General features: G+C 39.7%; 1 protein-coding gene across 4 annotated transcripts in view; it reads left to right on the forward strand.

Annotated features, from left to right (window-relative positions):
* Positions 1-3,688: 3,688 nt before the first annotated feature.
* Positions 3,689-13,821, forward strand: part of LOC150075992 (ADP-ribose pyrophosphatase) — a 99,209-nt gene continuing 89,076 nt past the window's right edge. Inside the window, exon 1 of one of the 4 annotated variants that reach the window (XM_090388118.1) lies at positions 3,689-3,847. The gene's annotated coding sequence lies outside the window, so the exon portion shown is untranslated. Of the gene's footprint in view, positions 3,848-4,351; positions 4,633-5,397; positions 5,481-13,821 lie in introns of those variants that run through there. The other 3 variants (XM_090388119.1, XM_090388121.1, XM_090388122.1) reach the window with 3 other exon arrangements.

Here is a 13,821-nt window from a genome sequence, read left to right on the forward strand (position 1 = left end):
ACAGTACTGTATACAGGTCTGGAGGCCTCATTTCAAGAAGGATGTAGAGCTGCTGGAACGAGTACAGAGAAGGGCAACAAGATTAGTGAATGGAACAAAGGGGTGTTCTTACGAAGAAAGGCTTAAGTTTTGCAAATTACAGTGTCTGGAGACTAGGCACCAGCGAGGTGATCTGATAGAGGTGTATAAAGCCTTGAATGGTTTAAGCATGCTCAATGCTGATGGGATTCTTCCTCTAGCTCAGAAAAATCACCTGAGAGGGCATAAATTCAAATTGAGGAAAGACAGATGTAGGATAGACGTGCGGAAATTTGCCTTTAGCCAGCGGGTGGTTGGTTGGTGGAACAGACTTCCATCCCTTGTGGTGGAGGTTGATAGCCTAAATAAGTTTAAGGCTCAGCTGGACAGATTTTTTGAACGAACAGAGGGGTGAAGTGGAAGTGGGGTTTTTTTTTTTTTTTGGCTGATGCTGCATAAGCTTGCTTTCTTGCATCAAATGCCTCTACTAATGCTAAAAGAACCTTGCGAACTAGAGAAATGATGAAGGAAACAATACCGATACAACAACGGAAACAAAACGGTACAGAGGGACTTTATTCAAAAATGGCAATATAGCACTGGTTGCCATGATACAGATGCACCACTGCCAAAGATGGAACAAAGGGAAGAGGTGGTCCTCAGTAGGAGATATCGCCACCCCTAATGTCGATGCAGGCTTTGCACTGCCTGTCCATACTTACAAAAATGTTGTTGATAAGTTCTTGCGGTAACATCGTCCATTTCTCTGTCTGTGCCATCTTCAGCTGGTGAACATTTTCTGGTTGGTTTGGATGTGCCGCTAGGCGTCTCTCCAGACCCTCCCATATGTGTTCGATGGGATTTAGATCGCTAGAACGGGCAGGCCAATCCCTACGAACAATGTCCTCACTTTCCAAAAGCACATCAACGGCTGTAGCGCGATGAAGTGTGGGGTTTTCATCCAAAAACACGAACTCGAAGGCAATGGTACCTCGGAACAGACGCGTATGGGAAGGATTAGCTGAGTACAATAGGGTGCACCGGTTGCAGTACCGCCTTCCAGTATCTGGAGTTGTGTACGTCCATCCAAGATAATGCCTCCCCAAACGAGTATAGGTAACAGTATCAAATCTACGTGTTGGACACGTTTTGCAGTTCCCGCAAATGCTAAGTTTTAAATTATATTTAGCCGCTTTATTGACTTAATTGTTAGATAAATTATTTTCTATAAGTAGGTTATAGACCGAGTTAAGTTCCGTGGTTTATATTGAATTTAGATAGCGCGATTTGGGAAGTAAATAATACCTCGTGTCCGAAAACTTACCGTTTGTAACTTGCCGCCATCGTTATACGATACAACGGGTGCACCGAACAAGATAGTGTAAAGTTTAACGGAAAAGTAGATTGCAAGTATAGTAGGATCAATTAATCAGTTAAATTTATTAATTTTTATTAAATTTCATTGTCAATTGAATTGTACTTTTTTAACTAAATAAATATAGCGACCTAGTTTTTACAAACGTAAAATCATAAATTAATACATAATGGGATAATACATAATGGGGCATATATAGTGTTAAAACTGCATTGGGATATAAGTTTAGGGTTATATTTTGTACTGGACTTTTATTGAACTTGAGTAGAAATCATGACTCAGACGAGAGCAGCAAAGCAAAAGGCTCAAACTAATGGAAGTGCTGTGGCTCAGGGGAGTGGGTTTCCTCTGAATCTCAGTCTACTGAAATGCACGGCTTGTTTGATATTTGTGGCACAATCAGGAACGGGACATGATATTGCCAAGGGGAATGGCTTTCTGTGTTCGAGATATAAGAAGTGTGAGGAAATCAGACGCCAATTCAGCATAGTATGGGCTTATATGAGAGCTTGAAGGAAAGAGTGGATGCCTTCGAAGGATTTAAATTGAGGGGCCCATCAAGCTTTCAGCTGCCCACATCAATGCCAGAGCTTGCACTTGAACATCACGCAACACAGCGGCAGTAACCAAGGCAAAATGTGCTGGTCCCAAAGGAACTAGTTGTTGTAGGTGACTGTATTGTCAGGGAAACGGGGAACAGCAAAAAGGATAGGTGGAATAGGACCACGATATGTCTGCCAGGAGAAAAAGGTTGACGACGTTGTAGACCAGATATCATCTTTTAAGGGCAAAAAGGGTGATACTGTTGTACATGTTGGCACTAATGATATTAAGAGTAGGAGACCGGCGGAATTACTTAACAAGTACAAGCAATGCTGAAAAAAATCCGTGAATTAGGGTTGAATATGAAAGTGTCGGCAATTCTGCCCAGACACGACAGGAGGGAGTATATGATAAGAGCCTTGTCGATCAAATCGGCCCTGGAGAGATTGTGCAAGGCTCAAGAGGTAGAATTTTTTTCAGCCTAGTCTGTGCTTGTTAACAGGAGAGACTGCTTCTACAGGGATGGGATACACTTAAATAGAAAGGGTGCAAGAATATTTGTTGATGCTATCGATGCAGAGTTAGGTGGCCGGAAAACTGCTAGCTTGGGGATGGGGGGATATACGGACTATTAACAGTAGCCGCTGGCAGAGGTAAAAGAGATTCTTGCACTACTTCTATTGAAATGCAATTGAGCAGCAGCTTGGTAAGCAAGGCAATGGGAATTTCCAGGACCTGCTGGGAGTCATAGTGGAACAAGTAAATACATGGGCTGTGTTAGAGTAACCAAGAGTAGAAACAGGTGCACGTATTCTTGCATGTACACTAATGCTAGGAGTATAGTTAATAAATTCGATGAGCTTGAAGTGCTAGTCAAGACATCAAAGGCAGATATTATTGGAATATCAGTGATGTGGTGTCACGCAGACATTAGCAGTGCAGAATTGGAATTGGGAGGGGGGGGTACAATGTGTAGAGACAGGACAGGAAGGGAGGAGGGGTTATGCTCTTAGTTAAGAAACACATAAAATCTAAGGAAGTGTATCCAATTGATGTTGGTGGACACTGCAATGTAATATCTTACTACTCTGTGATTGATACTACTGTACTCGCTGTATAGTTTTCCGTTAAACCTTACATTAACTATTTTGGGATACACGTTGTATTGTATAACAAAGGCGGTAGTTACGAACGGCAAATCTACGGCCACGAGGTATTAATTACTTTCAAAATCGCGCTATCTAAATTCAAAATAAACCACGGAGCTTGACTAGGTCTATGAGCTATAAATAGAAAAAAAAATTTAATCTAACAATGAAGTCAATAAACCTGCTGAATATAATTAAAAATTTGGCGTTCGCGGGAGATGAAAAACTTGTCCAACACTTGGACTAGAGACCTTAGCCACAGGGTACTCTGTGGTTTCAATTATGTATAACGCTTCCATTTTGCGTCATGTTGCTGAAGGTTGAATGAATAATTGAAATAAAGAATGAAAAGCCTATTTCTAAAAAATAGAGAAAATTGATGAACTGCTTGTGGTTTCAATTGTTACCGCTTTAAATTATTATTATTAGCCATATGGTGCAAGGAAGCCTGTGGCTTATGCTGCACCAGCCAAAAAAAAATTTCTCAGTAACCCCGAGAGAGAGAGTCAGAAGTAGAAGGGAATCACCAAGAAAGAGAAGAATTTTAGTACTGTTCCGTAGTCCAATTTATCTCAGTAAATGACGAACCGGCGGGTACGCTTGCTATCATACAAATATTTAAGTATAGCTAATGCAATGACCGTGAGGTGTCCTGGAGATGCTAATTTTTTATTTTGTTTGTTAGATTTGTGTGGAAGTGAACGTTGGCGTGTGATAAATGTGTTTTTACACTCGTTTTTGTCACCAGTGTTTTGCTTTCTTTGTAAGTTTATATCCGTGACACAGTGGCAATAATATGTTAAAAATATAAATGGGAAATACGAATTGCCTAATTTTGTTGCAGAATAAAAATCCGAAATTTGTTAATAATATGAAATAGATTGCTACAACTGATCAAATAGCAAATACTGTATTAGTACTTGCACAATGGTAAAAAGATGCAAACTTATATGGTGTTAAAAAAAAAAAAAAAAAACCTTATCCACTTCATTTACCAATTTTTTTCCAATAAGCTGGCCAGTCCTCTACCTTCAAACTACTGTTAATAACACATTAATTGATAAGGTGATGATTTTGAACACAGTGTGACCAGTGCTAGAAACATTGGCATTAGTGGTTCTGAAATTGCAAAACTTCTGGGATTTTTGACATACAGCTATGTATTGGGATTGGCCAAGTGATATCCAACCAGTGGTGATCCTGTGGTTGGAAACAGCTTATTGATAAAAGAGGCAAATGGAGTGTGACAAGACATGCAGAACAGATGACTACAGTCAAATAACCTGTACAACAAAGAAGCATATCCAAATGCACAATTTGTACCTTGTCATGGTTGGGGTATTGTAGCTGAGAGCTGAGCTGGGTTCCACCCCTGTTGGCAGTAAACAAGAAGGTATGGCTATGGTGTACTCTGGAATGCCAACATGACAGTGAGTTGGAAAGGTGTTGCCTAGTCTGACATCATTTACCCCAGGGGCTCACATCTGTGAGTATGGGCTTGGTACACCCAGGGTCCTGAACTGGATATCATCATTCTTCTCTTTCTTGGTGATTCCCTTCCACTTCTGACTCTTGTTTTCTCTCTCTTACACTCAGGGTAGTTCAGAATTTTTTTTTTTTGGCTGGTGCAGCATAAGCCTCAGGCTTCCTTGCACCATATGGCTAATAATAATCATCATCTCATTTCCTACTTGATGGGAATATAATATTGTGAAAAAAGCAAGAGTCTGGTGGTGTAATGATCCCAGGAGCATTTTTGTGGTGCTAAATTGCCCCCCCACTGGTAACAGTGGAGCGCCATTTGGATACCACATGTCTGGAAATTGTTTCTAACCAGGTGCATCCCTTCATGGCTTCAGTGAAACCCTCTGTGAATAGGTTTTGCTACATTACAAGGCATAATTATACAGCTGGTATCACCAGATCTCATTCTAGTTGAGCACCTGTCAATTGAGTTGGAATGAGCTCTTCACAGTAGAGGGCCTCAACCATCCAGTTTGCAACAACTGTGAAAACCAATTAAGTTAACATGGACCAGCATCCTGTGGCATGCTTTGACACTTCACTAAATCTGTGCCATGATTTTTTATTTTTATGAAAACCCCAAACACGAATATCAAAACCTATAGTACTTAGTACCGTGCATGGGTTGAAGGAGAAGTATGGGGGGGATGCCGGAAACTTTGCTCTAGAGACTAAACATGGGTTTCACCACTTCAGGCCTCCAATAAGCAAAGTGGTGGTATTTCACCGGTTGATGAAAGTCATCTACCACCTATGATGAATCCAGGGCTGTTTTGATGGTTACATGGGAACCTGCTCACTAGAGTAGGTCTGCATAATAAAGTGCCCACTCGGTGTATATTAATAAGTGTATAAAGAAAACAGCAAGAGAGGTAATGCAACCTTTAGCTATGATATTGAGAGCATCTTTGAATTTATTTTAAGTTTATAGAGATTAAAGTTTAGATATGCTCACACTCAGTCTTCTGGCCATTACAATTTGGCCTCTGTCAAACTCACTTAAGTCCGCTGCCTTTCCCATCTGAAGAACAAGAGTAACACTGATTAATGGAGCTCAGTATATCAGATGTTTTTATACTGTGCCCTGACCTGCGCCGTAGTTCACCTGCAGTTGCTTCGATTTGCATAACGACTCACTGATCATGGTGTTTTGGCTCATCAGTGTATGTGCTGATTTGTCGGTTCAAATTTAATAAGTGTCCTAATATCCCCAAGCTACACCTCAACTACCCACTCATGATTGTGGTTAGTTTAGAGGAGGATTTGGTTTGAGTCCCATTATAAACTGGAGAAATTTCTAAAGGCATCTTCAATCATGGCTTTAGTTAGCCAGACAAGTGGGGGAAGTAGGTGTTTTATCTCTGTGGGTTATTCAGGACTTTTTGGCGCACACATGCAGATCAGCCTGTGAATGAACACTACCTGTTCGTACAACATAATACACAATTGTGCAACATAGTTTAGGTCACTGATGCACCTAAATAGTAGTAGTAGTAGTGGCATGTGATACAAGAAAGCAAGTGTATGAGCTTATGCAGCTTCAGCCAAAAAAAATCACACCATTCCTTCCAAATGTCTGTTCAATTCCTCCTTAAATTTATTTAACTTATCAACTTCCACAACAACAGATGGAAGTTTGTTCCAGCAATTAACCACCTGCTGGCTAAAGGCAAATTTCTGCACATCTATTCTACATCTGTCTTTTCTTAATTTGAATTTATGATCCCTTAGGTTTGTAATCTGAACAAGTGGAAGAATCCCATCAGAATTCAGCATGCTCAACAAATTCAAGGCCTTATACACCTCAATCAGATCACCATGCAGGTGCCTAGTCTCCAGCCACTGCAGTTTGCAGAACTTAAGCCTCTCTTGGTAAGAGGATCCCTTCATTCCCCTCACCAATCTTGTTGCCCTTCTCTGTACACGCTCAAGCAAATCTACATCCTTCCTAAAATGAGGCCTCCAGACCTGTATGCAGTACTCAAGGCGTGGCCTGACCATTGCCTTATACAGAGGGACAATCACCTCCTTCTCCCTGCTAGCAAAATTCCTATATATCATTGACAAAACCACATGACCTGCCCTGGCAGCCTGTCTGCATTGCTCAGAAAACTTCATATCTGACTGCACAATTACTCCCAGATCTTTTTCATTTTCTACAACATTAAGCGTAGTACCACAGAGTTGGTACGTTTCTCTGGGGTTACTTCTACCCATATGCAGTACTTTGCATTTGTCAAGGTTAAACTTCAGTTGCCACTTCTTAGTCCATCTGCCCAAATTATCTAGATCCTGTTGCAGTAGCACACTGCCATTACTGTCATTAACAACCCTGCCAACCTTTGTATCATCTGCAAACTTCGACATTAAGCCTGATATACCTTCATCAATATCATTGATAAATATACAAAACAACAGTGGACCGAACCCTGTGGGTCTCCACTAATAACATTAGTCCAAGAAGAGCAGCACCCATTGATTACCACCCTCTGTCTTCTCCCACTTAACCATCCTTTTATCCATTGTAGCAACTTACCCTTAATACCATTCTACTCCAATTTGTACAATAGTCTTCCATACGCAACAGTGTCAAAACCTTTCCTGAAATCCAAATATATGATATCAAAATTATTTTTTGCATCCAGTTCCTTTATAATCACATCATAATATCCTATCAAATTTGTCAGACAAGACTATCCCTTAACAAACCCATGCTGTGTCTGAATTATTGCTGCAGTCTTGTCTAGATGATCCTGCAATGCATCTTTAACCAGTGACTCCATTATTTTACCTGGAACAGAAGTTAAACTAACTGATTTGTAATTACTCGTGTCCCCCTTTGTGAATTGGGGATACATTTGCACATCTCCAGTCCGTGGGAACCTTCCCTGAGGCCAAGGATGCTCTCATAATTATGTCTAAGGGTTTGCTTAGTTGCTTTGCCGCCTCCTTTAATATAACTGGATAGATACCATCCACCCCAGGTGCTTTTCTTATCTTTAACTTCAACAATTTCTCCTCCACTTTGCTTTCAGTTATTACAAAATCATTAAGTATCCTGCTACAATTTGATAACCTGCCATTTTCAAACCTTAATAATTCCTCATGCGTGAATGTAGATACAAAATACTCATTCAGTTTGTTTGCTACCTGCGCAGGATCATCAACACTCGAACCATCGATGTCAAGTGGACCAATCGAATTCATCCCCTTTTAGAGTTTATATAAGTAAAGAAATCCTTGCTGTTTTTCTTAGCATCTTTTGCCAAGGATTTCTCGTAATCTGCCTTCGTCTGCCTAACCTCCTTTGTGACCTGATTACAGACTAGCTTATATCTGCCATAGGCTTCTGAGTCGCTTGAAAATTTATATGCATCCCATGCATTTTTCTTCTCCGTTATGAGTCTCATAAGCCGACCGGGCTAGCCGAGTGGGTAAAGTACCTGCCCGGCAACCCAAAGGTCGCGGGTTCGATTCCCGCCTCGGGCTTGGATCAAAGTACTGCAAAAACCTTGGGAGGTGCAATATGGCCACAGAAGCCGATGCGCCAACAACTACCAAATCAAAAAAAAAAAAAAAAAAATGAGTCTCATTAGTTCATTAGATAACCATTTAGGCCTAAACCTTGAACAATATTTCTTAATAGGTATGAAACTTTTAGTAGCATCCACTATTAATTCCTTGAATGCTTCCCACTTAGAATTTACTGTTGGTAACATCATCAGTTGATTCCACTATACTATACGCCGACCGGGCTAGCCGAGTGGGTAAAAGTACCTGCCCGGCAACCCAAAGGTCGCGGGTTCGATTCCCGCCTCGGGCTTGGATCAAAGTACTGCAAAAACCTTGGGAGGTGCAATATGGCCACAGAAGCCGATGCGCCATCAACTACCAAATCAAAAAAAATCAAAATCACGATTCCACTATACAGAATTTAAAAACTGTTGGAGACCACTGTATTCACCTTTACGGAAGCAAAAACACTTTCCTTTACCCCTGATGGTAATTAAATCTTTAAGTAAATCCCACATCAGTACACTGTGATCACTGCCACCTAATGGTTCCTTTATCTGCAAATTCTTAATACACAAATGATCACTGCTGATAACCAGATCAAGAGTATTACTTTCTCTGGTTGCCTCTCGAACATGCTGCTGCAGAAAACAATCATCCAATAAATCCACAAAAGTCTGACTAGTGTGTGAGTGACCAACCCACAAGTTCCAGTCAATATCTGGGAAGTTAAAATCCCCCATTATAAGACATTCCGATTTACTAGCCCACTCTATTTCTCTGTACGATTGTTCATTGTACTCATTCGAGTCATTAGGCCTATAACACACTCCTACTCTTATTTTTGCTTTCGCAGTGCTTATGTCACACCAAACTGACTCAACAGTGCACTGTTCATCTATATCAACTGGATGCACTTCTTTGATTTTATGTTTTTCTTAATCTACAACCAACAACTTAATTATCTACAAAAGCAACTTATTCCACAAATTAACAACAACAGCCCGGTTAAAAAAAAAATCCTGCAATCCAGTCTAAATGGCTTTCCCTGTAATTTGAATTTATGGCTTCTTATTCTGAAATCATTTATAATGAAAAATTTCACCTTCATTTCACTTTACTATTCTCTCTTGGAGGCTTGTATTCCTCAATCAGGGGCCCCCTGTGAGATGCCCGATTTGCATACTCTGTAGCCCAGTATTCAAAGACTTCCTCATATGTGCCCTTTTGCAGAACTCAAGTGGATTGTTCATATTGGGTCTCTTCCAAGAGGAACTTTGTCTTATTTTAGGTATCGTCTCCATACTTGGATACAGTATTTCAAGTGCAGTCTTATAATTGCTTTATACAGATAGGGATTAGATTCCCTTCATCCCTACAAGCGAATATTCGATAAATCATTAATACGGCACCATGGACCCTCCTTACCACCTTGGAGAACTTTTTATCCATCTTTATTAACTCCCAAATCCCGATCCTTCTCTACTGTTTTTAATTTTGCAAAGAAAAACAGCAAAGAGTTCTTTACTTATGTAAACTCTAGATTGAAGGGGATGAATCAGATTGGTCCATTTGATATCGATGGTTCATCTGTTGATGATCCTGCTCAGGTAGCTAACAAACTAAATGAATATTTTGCATCGACATTCACACATGAGGAGGTATTCAGGGAGGGGAATGCCAGAGGTGTATTCAACTCTGGCAGTAAGCTAGGTAGTCTTGTAATAACTGAGAGTAAAGTGGAGGGGAAATTGTTGAAGATAAACACAAGAAAGGCACCTGGGGTGGATGGGATCTATCCAGTTATATTAAAGGAGGCAGCAAAGGAAGTAAGCAAACCCTTAGCCATAATTATGAGAGCTCTGGATTCAGGGGAGGTACACATAGACTGGAGATGTGCAAATGTGACCTCAATTCACAAAGGAGGATCAAAGGCTCACACAAGCAATTATAGACCTTTGAGTTTAACTTCTGTTCCAGGAAAATTAATGGAGGCACTGGTTAAAGAAGCACTGCAGGATCATCTAGACAAGACTTCAGTTATAGCTCGGACACAACATGGTTTTGTTAAGGGAAAGTCTTGCCTGACCAATTTGATTGGATACTATGATGCAGTCACAAAAGAACTGGATGCAGGGAATAACTTTGATATTATATATTTGGATCTTAGAAAGGCTTTTGATACTGTTGCACATGGAAGACTGCTGCACAAATTGGAGCAGTGTGGCATTGGAGGCAAATTGCTGCTATGGATAAAGGGATGGTTGAGTGGCAGAAGACAGAGTGGTAATTAATGGACACTGCTCATCGTGGACTAATGTTATTAGTGGAGGCCCTCAAGGTTCAGTGTTGGGTCCATTATTGTTTTCTGTATTTATAAATGATATTGATGATGGTATATCAAGCTTAATGTCCAAGTTTGCAGACGATATAAAGGTTGGCAGTGTTGTTAAGGACACTACTGACGCTATGCTGCTGCTGCAACAGGATCAGGAAAAGTTGAGCAGATAGGCTGAGTGGTGGCAAATGAAGTTTAACGTTGACAAATGTAAAGTACTACATATGGGAAACAGCAACTCCAGAGCAACGTATCAACTCTGTGGTACTACACTAACAGTGGTAAAGAATGAAAGGACCTGGGGGTTAATTGTGCAGGCAGATATGAAGTTCTCTGAGCAGTGCAGATGGGCTGCAAGAGTAGCTCATGGTGTCTTGTCAATGATATACAGGAATTTTTCTAGCAGGGATAAGGAGGTGATTATTCCCTTGTATAAGGCAATGATCAGGCCACACCTTGAGTACTGTATACAGGTCTGGAGGCCTCATTTCAAGAAGGATGTAGAGCTGCTGGAATGAGTACAGAGAAGGGCAACAAGATTAGTGAATGGAACAAAGGATTGTTCTTACAAAGAAAGGCTTAAGTTTTGCAAATTACAGTGTCTGGAGACTAGGCACCAGCGAGGTGATCTGATAGAGGTGTATAAAGCCTTGAATGGTTTGAGCATGCTCAATGCCAATGGGATTCCTCCTCCTCTTGCTCAGAATAATCACCTGAGAGGGCATTAATTCAGATTGAGGAAAGACAGATGTAGGATAGATGTGTGGAAATTTGCCTTTAGCCAGCGTGTAGTTGGTTGGTGGATCAGACTTCCATCCCTTGTTGTGGAAGTTGATAGCCTAAATAAATTTAAGGCTCAGCTGGACAGGTATTTCGAACGAACGGAAGGGTGAAATGGAAGTGGTTTTTTTTTTTTTTTTTTTTGGCTGATGCTGCATAAGCTAGCTTTCTTGCATCATATGCCTCTACTAATGCTAATATGACTCCACCAAGTGTATAAGTTATTTTGGGGTTGCTGTTACTCAAGTATAAGACTTTGTATTAAAACATGGCTGTCACTTTTTCTGATCATCCATGAAACCTGTTCAAGTCATTCTGAAGTGGTGCTGCTTAGTACCTGATCATTAATCACTCATCCAATCTTCACATCATCTGCAAAATTTGACATCCTGCTCTTTGTCCCTTCTCAATATCTTTTATTAAAATCAGCGACAACAGTGGTCCCAGAACTGTCCCAAACCATCGGAAAATATATGATTAAACATCATATATTACTCATTTATGGGAGGTAATTTTAATTTTAAAATACAGTACAGTAATTTTAATTTTTCACTAGTAATATGCCAAGAATATTGTAAATAAATTAAACAAATACAAGGTTTGATTATGTCAACAATGCTGATATAGTAGGACTAATGGAAATGTGCCATTCAGAGTTTGGGGATGAATTTGTTTATAATAAATATGGACATACCACAAGTATCCACCACTATATCAAACTGATATTGAGAAGAGAAAGAGCGAGTCCACACTGCAGCTTTTAGAATACGGAAAGTTAATATAGCTATGGCATTTTGAATGTATTGGTCAAAAAAGTAACCCATTATACTGGCTGTTTCAAGTTAAAAACAAGACCCATTTTGCTGTAGTTCTACCTTCAGTCATTTAATTGGGGAAGACAAAAAACGTTAAATATGAAGCCTTGAGCAATGATTTTATTAAGAAAATCATTGTTTAGGTTCTTTATTTTTCTTTATTGATCCCACATTTACTCAGATGATTTTTCTTTAACGTATAGATTACAATCCAAGCAGAACTAAATAATACAAACCATGGCAGAACTTCTTAAGTGATCATAGATGCTAATTATCAAGTACAGTCAAAAAGTATATAGGAAGTCTCTGCCAAGAAATATGCTTACAGAGTACAAGCATATATGTATTTGCAAACGCAATACTTTATTGAATATAGGGATGGGATACATTTAAATAGAAGGGGAGAAAGAATATTTGCTAATGCTATCAAGGCAGTGTTAGGAGGGTTAAAAAACTGCAACTTGGGGGATGATGCACAGACTAATAGTTTACTAGAACTGCAGGCAGAGGTGAAAGTTATCTTTGCATTGCTTCTGTTAGAATATGCAGCAGCAGCCTGAAAAGCAAGTTGGAGATTGCAAACCCTGCTGTGGGTTATTATGGAACAATAAATACATGGGCTGTTTTAGGGTGACTAAGAGTAAGAACAGGTGCATGTGTACTTGCATGTACACTAATGCTAGGAGCATAGTTGATGAATTTGAAGTACTGATTAAGTCATCATTGTAGAGATATTGGAGATGTGATGTCATTCAAAAGAGATAAGGGATGCAGAATTTGAATATGGGAAGTACAGTTTGTACAAAAAAGGAGAAACAAGACAGAAGTGAGGGTTATGCTCTTAGTTAAGAAGCACTTAAGATCTAAGACTGTGCATCCAGATGACATGGGTGACCAGTGCAGTGTGGATGAATCTGTTATGACATAAGCACTAGAAAAACAAAAATGAGAAAAAGAGTGTATTATAGACCTAATGACTGTGATGAATATAATGAGTAACTCTACAAACATATAGAGTGGCCCAATAAATCAGAATGTCTTACAATGAGGGATTTTAAATTTCCAGATATTGACTGGAACTTGTAGGTTGGTCTCTCACACACCAGCAAGGCTTTTGTGGATCTATTGGATATCTCTTTTCTACAGTATGTTAGAGAGGCAACAAGAAGCAATACTCTTGATCTGATTATCAGCAGCAATTCTTAATGCATTAAGAATCTGCTGGTAAAAGACCTACTGATGCAGTGATCACAGTGTACTGACGTGGGATTTGCCTAAAGGCATAACTACCGTCAAGGGTGACGCGAAGGGTTTTTACTTTTGTAAGGGTGATTACAATGGTTGCATGCAGTTTTTAAATTCTATGCAGTGAGACCAATTGATGACGTTACCAACAGCAAATTCTAAATAGGAAGCATTCGGGAAAGTAATTGTAGAAGCTAACACCCTTTTGTACCGCTTAAGAAAACCGATCAAGCTTAGACCTAAAAATAGATGTCAGATGAACTAATGGTAGAGAAGAAAAATGCATGGGATGCATATAAATTATAAGAAGATACAGGAGCCTACAGTCAATATAAACTAGTTTGCAATCAAGCCACAAAGGTGGTTAAGTGCTAAGACAGATTATGAGAAGTCTCTGGCAAAGAATGGAAAGAAAAACAGCAAAGACTTCTTTACTTATATTACCAGTAAAAGGAAGGGGGTTGAATAATATTTGTCCACTTGGTGTCGATGATTTACCTGTTTGATGATCGTGCTCAGGTT

This window comes from Mastigoproctus giganteus, chromosome 13, assembly GCF_048544385.1.
Source record: "Mastigoproctus giganteus isolate SK-2022 chromosome 13, ASM4854438v1, whole genome shotgun sequence".
Classification (NCBI taxonomy): Eukaryota; Metazoa; Arthropoda; class Arachnida; order Uropygi; family Thelyphonidae; genus Mastigoproctus; species Mastigoproctus giganteus.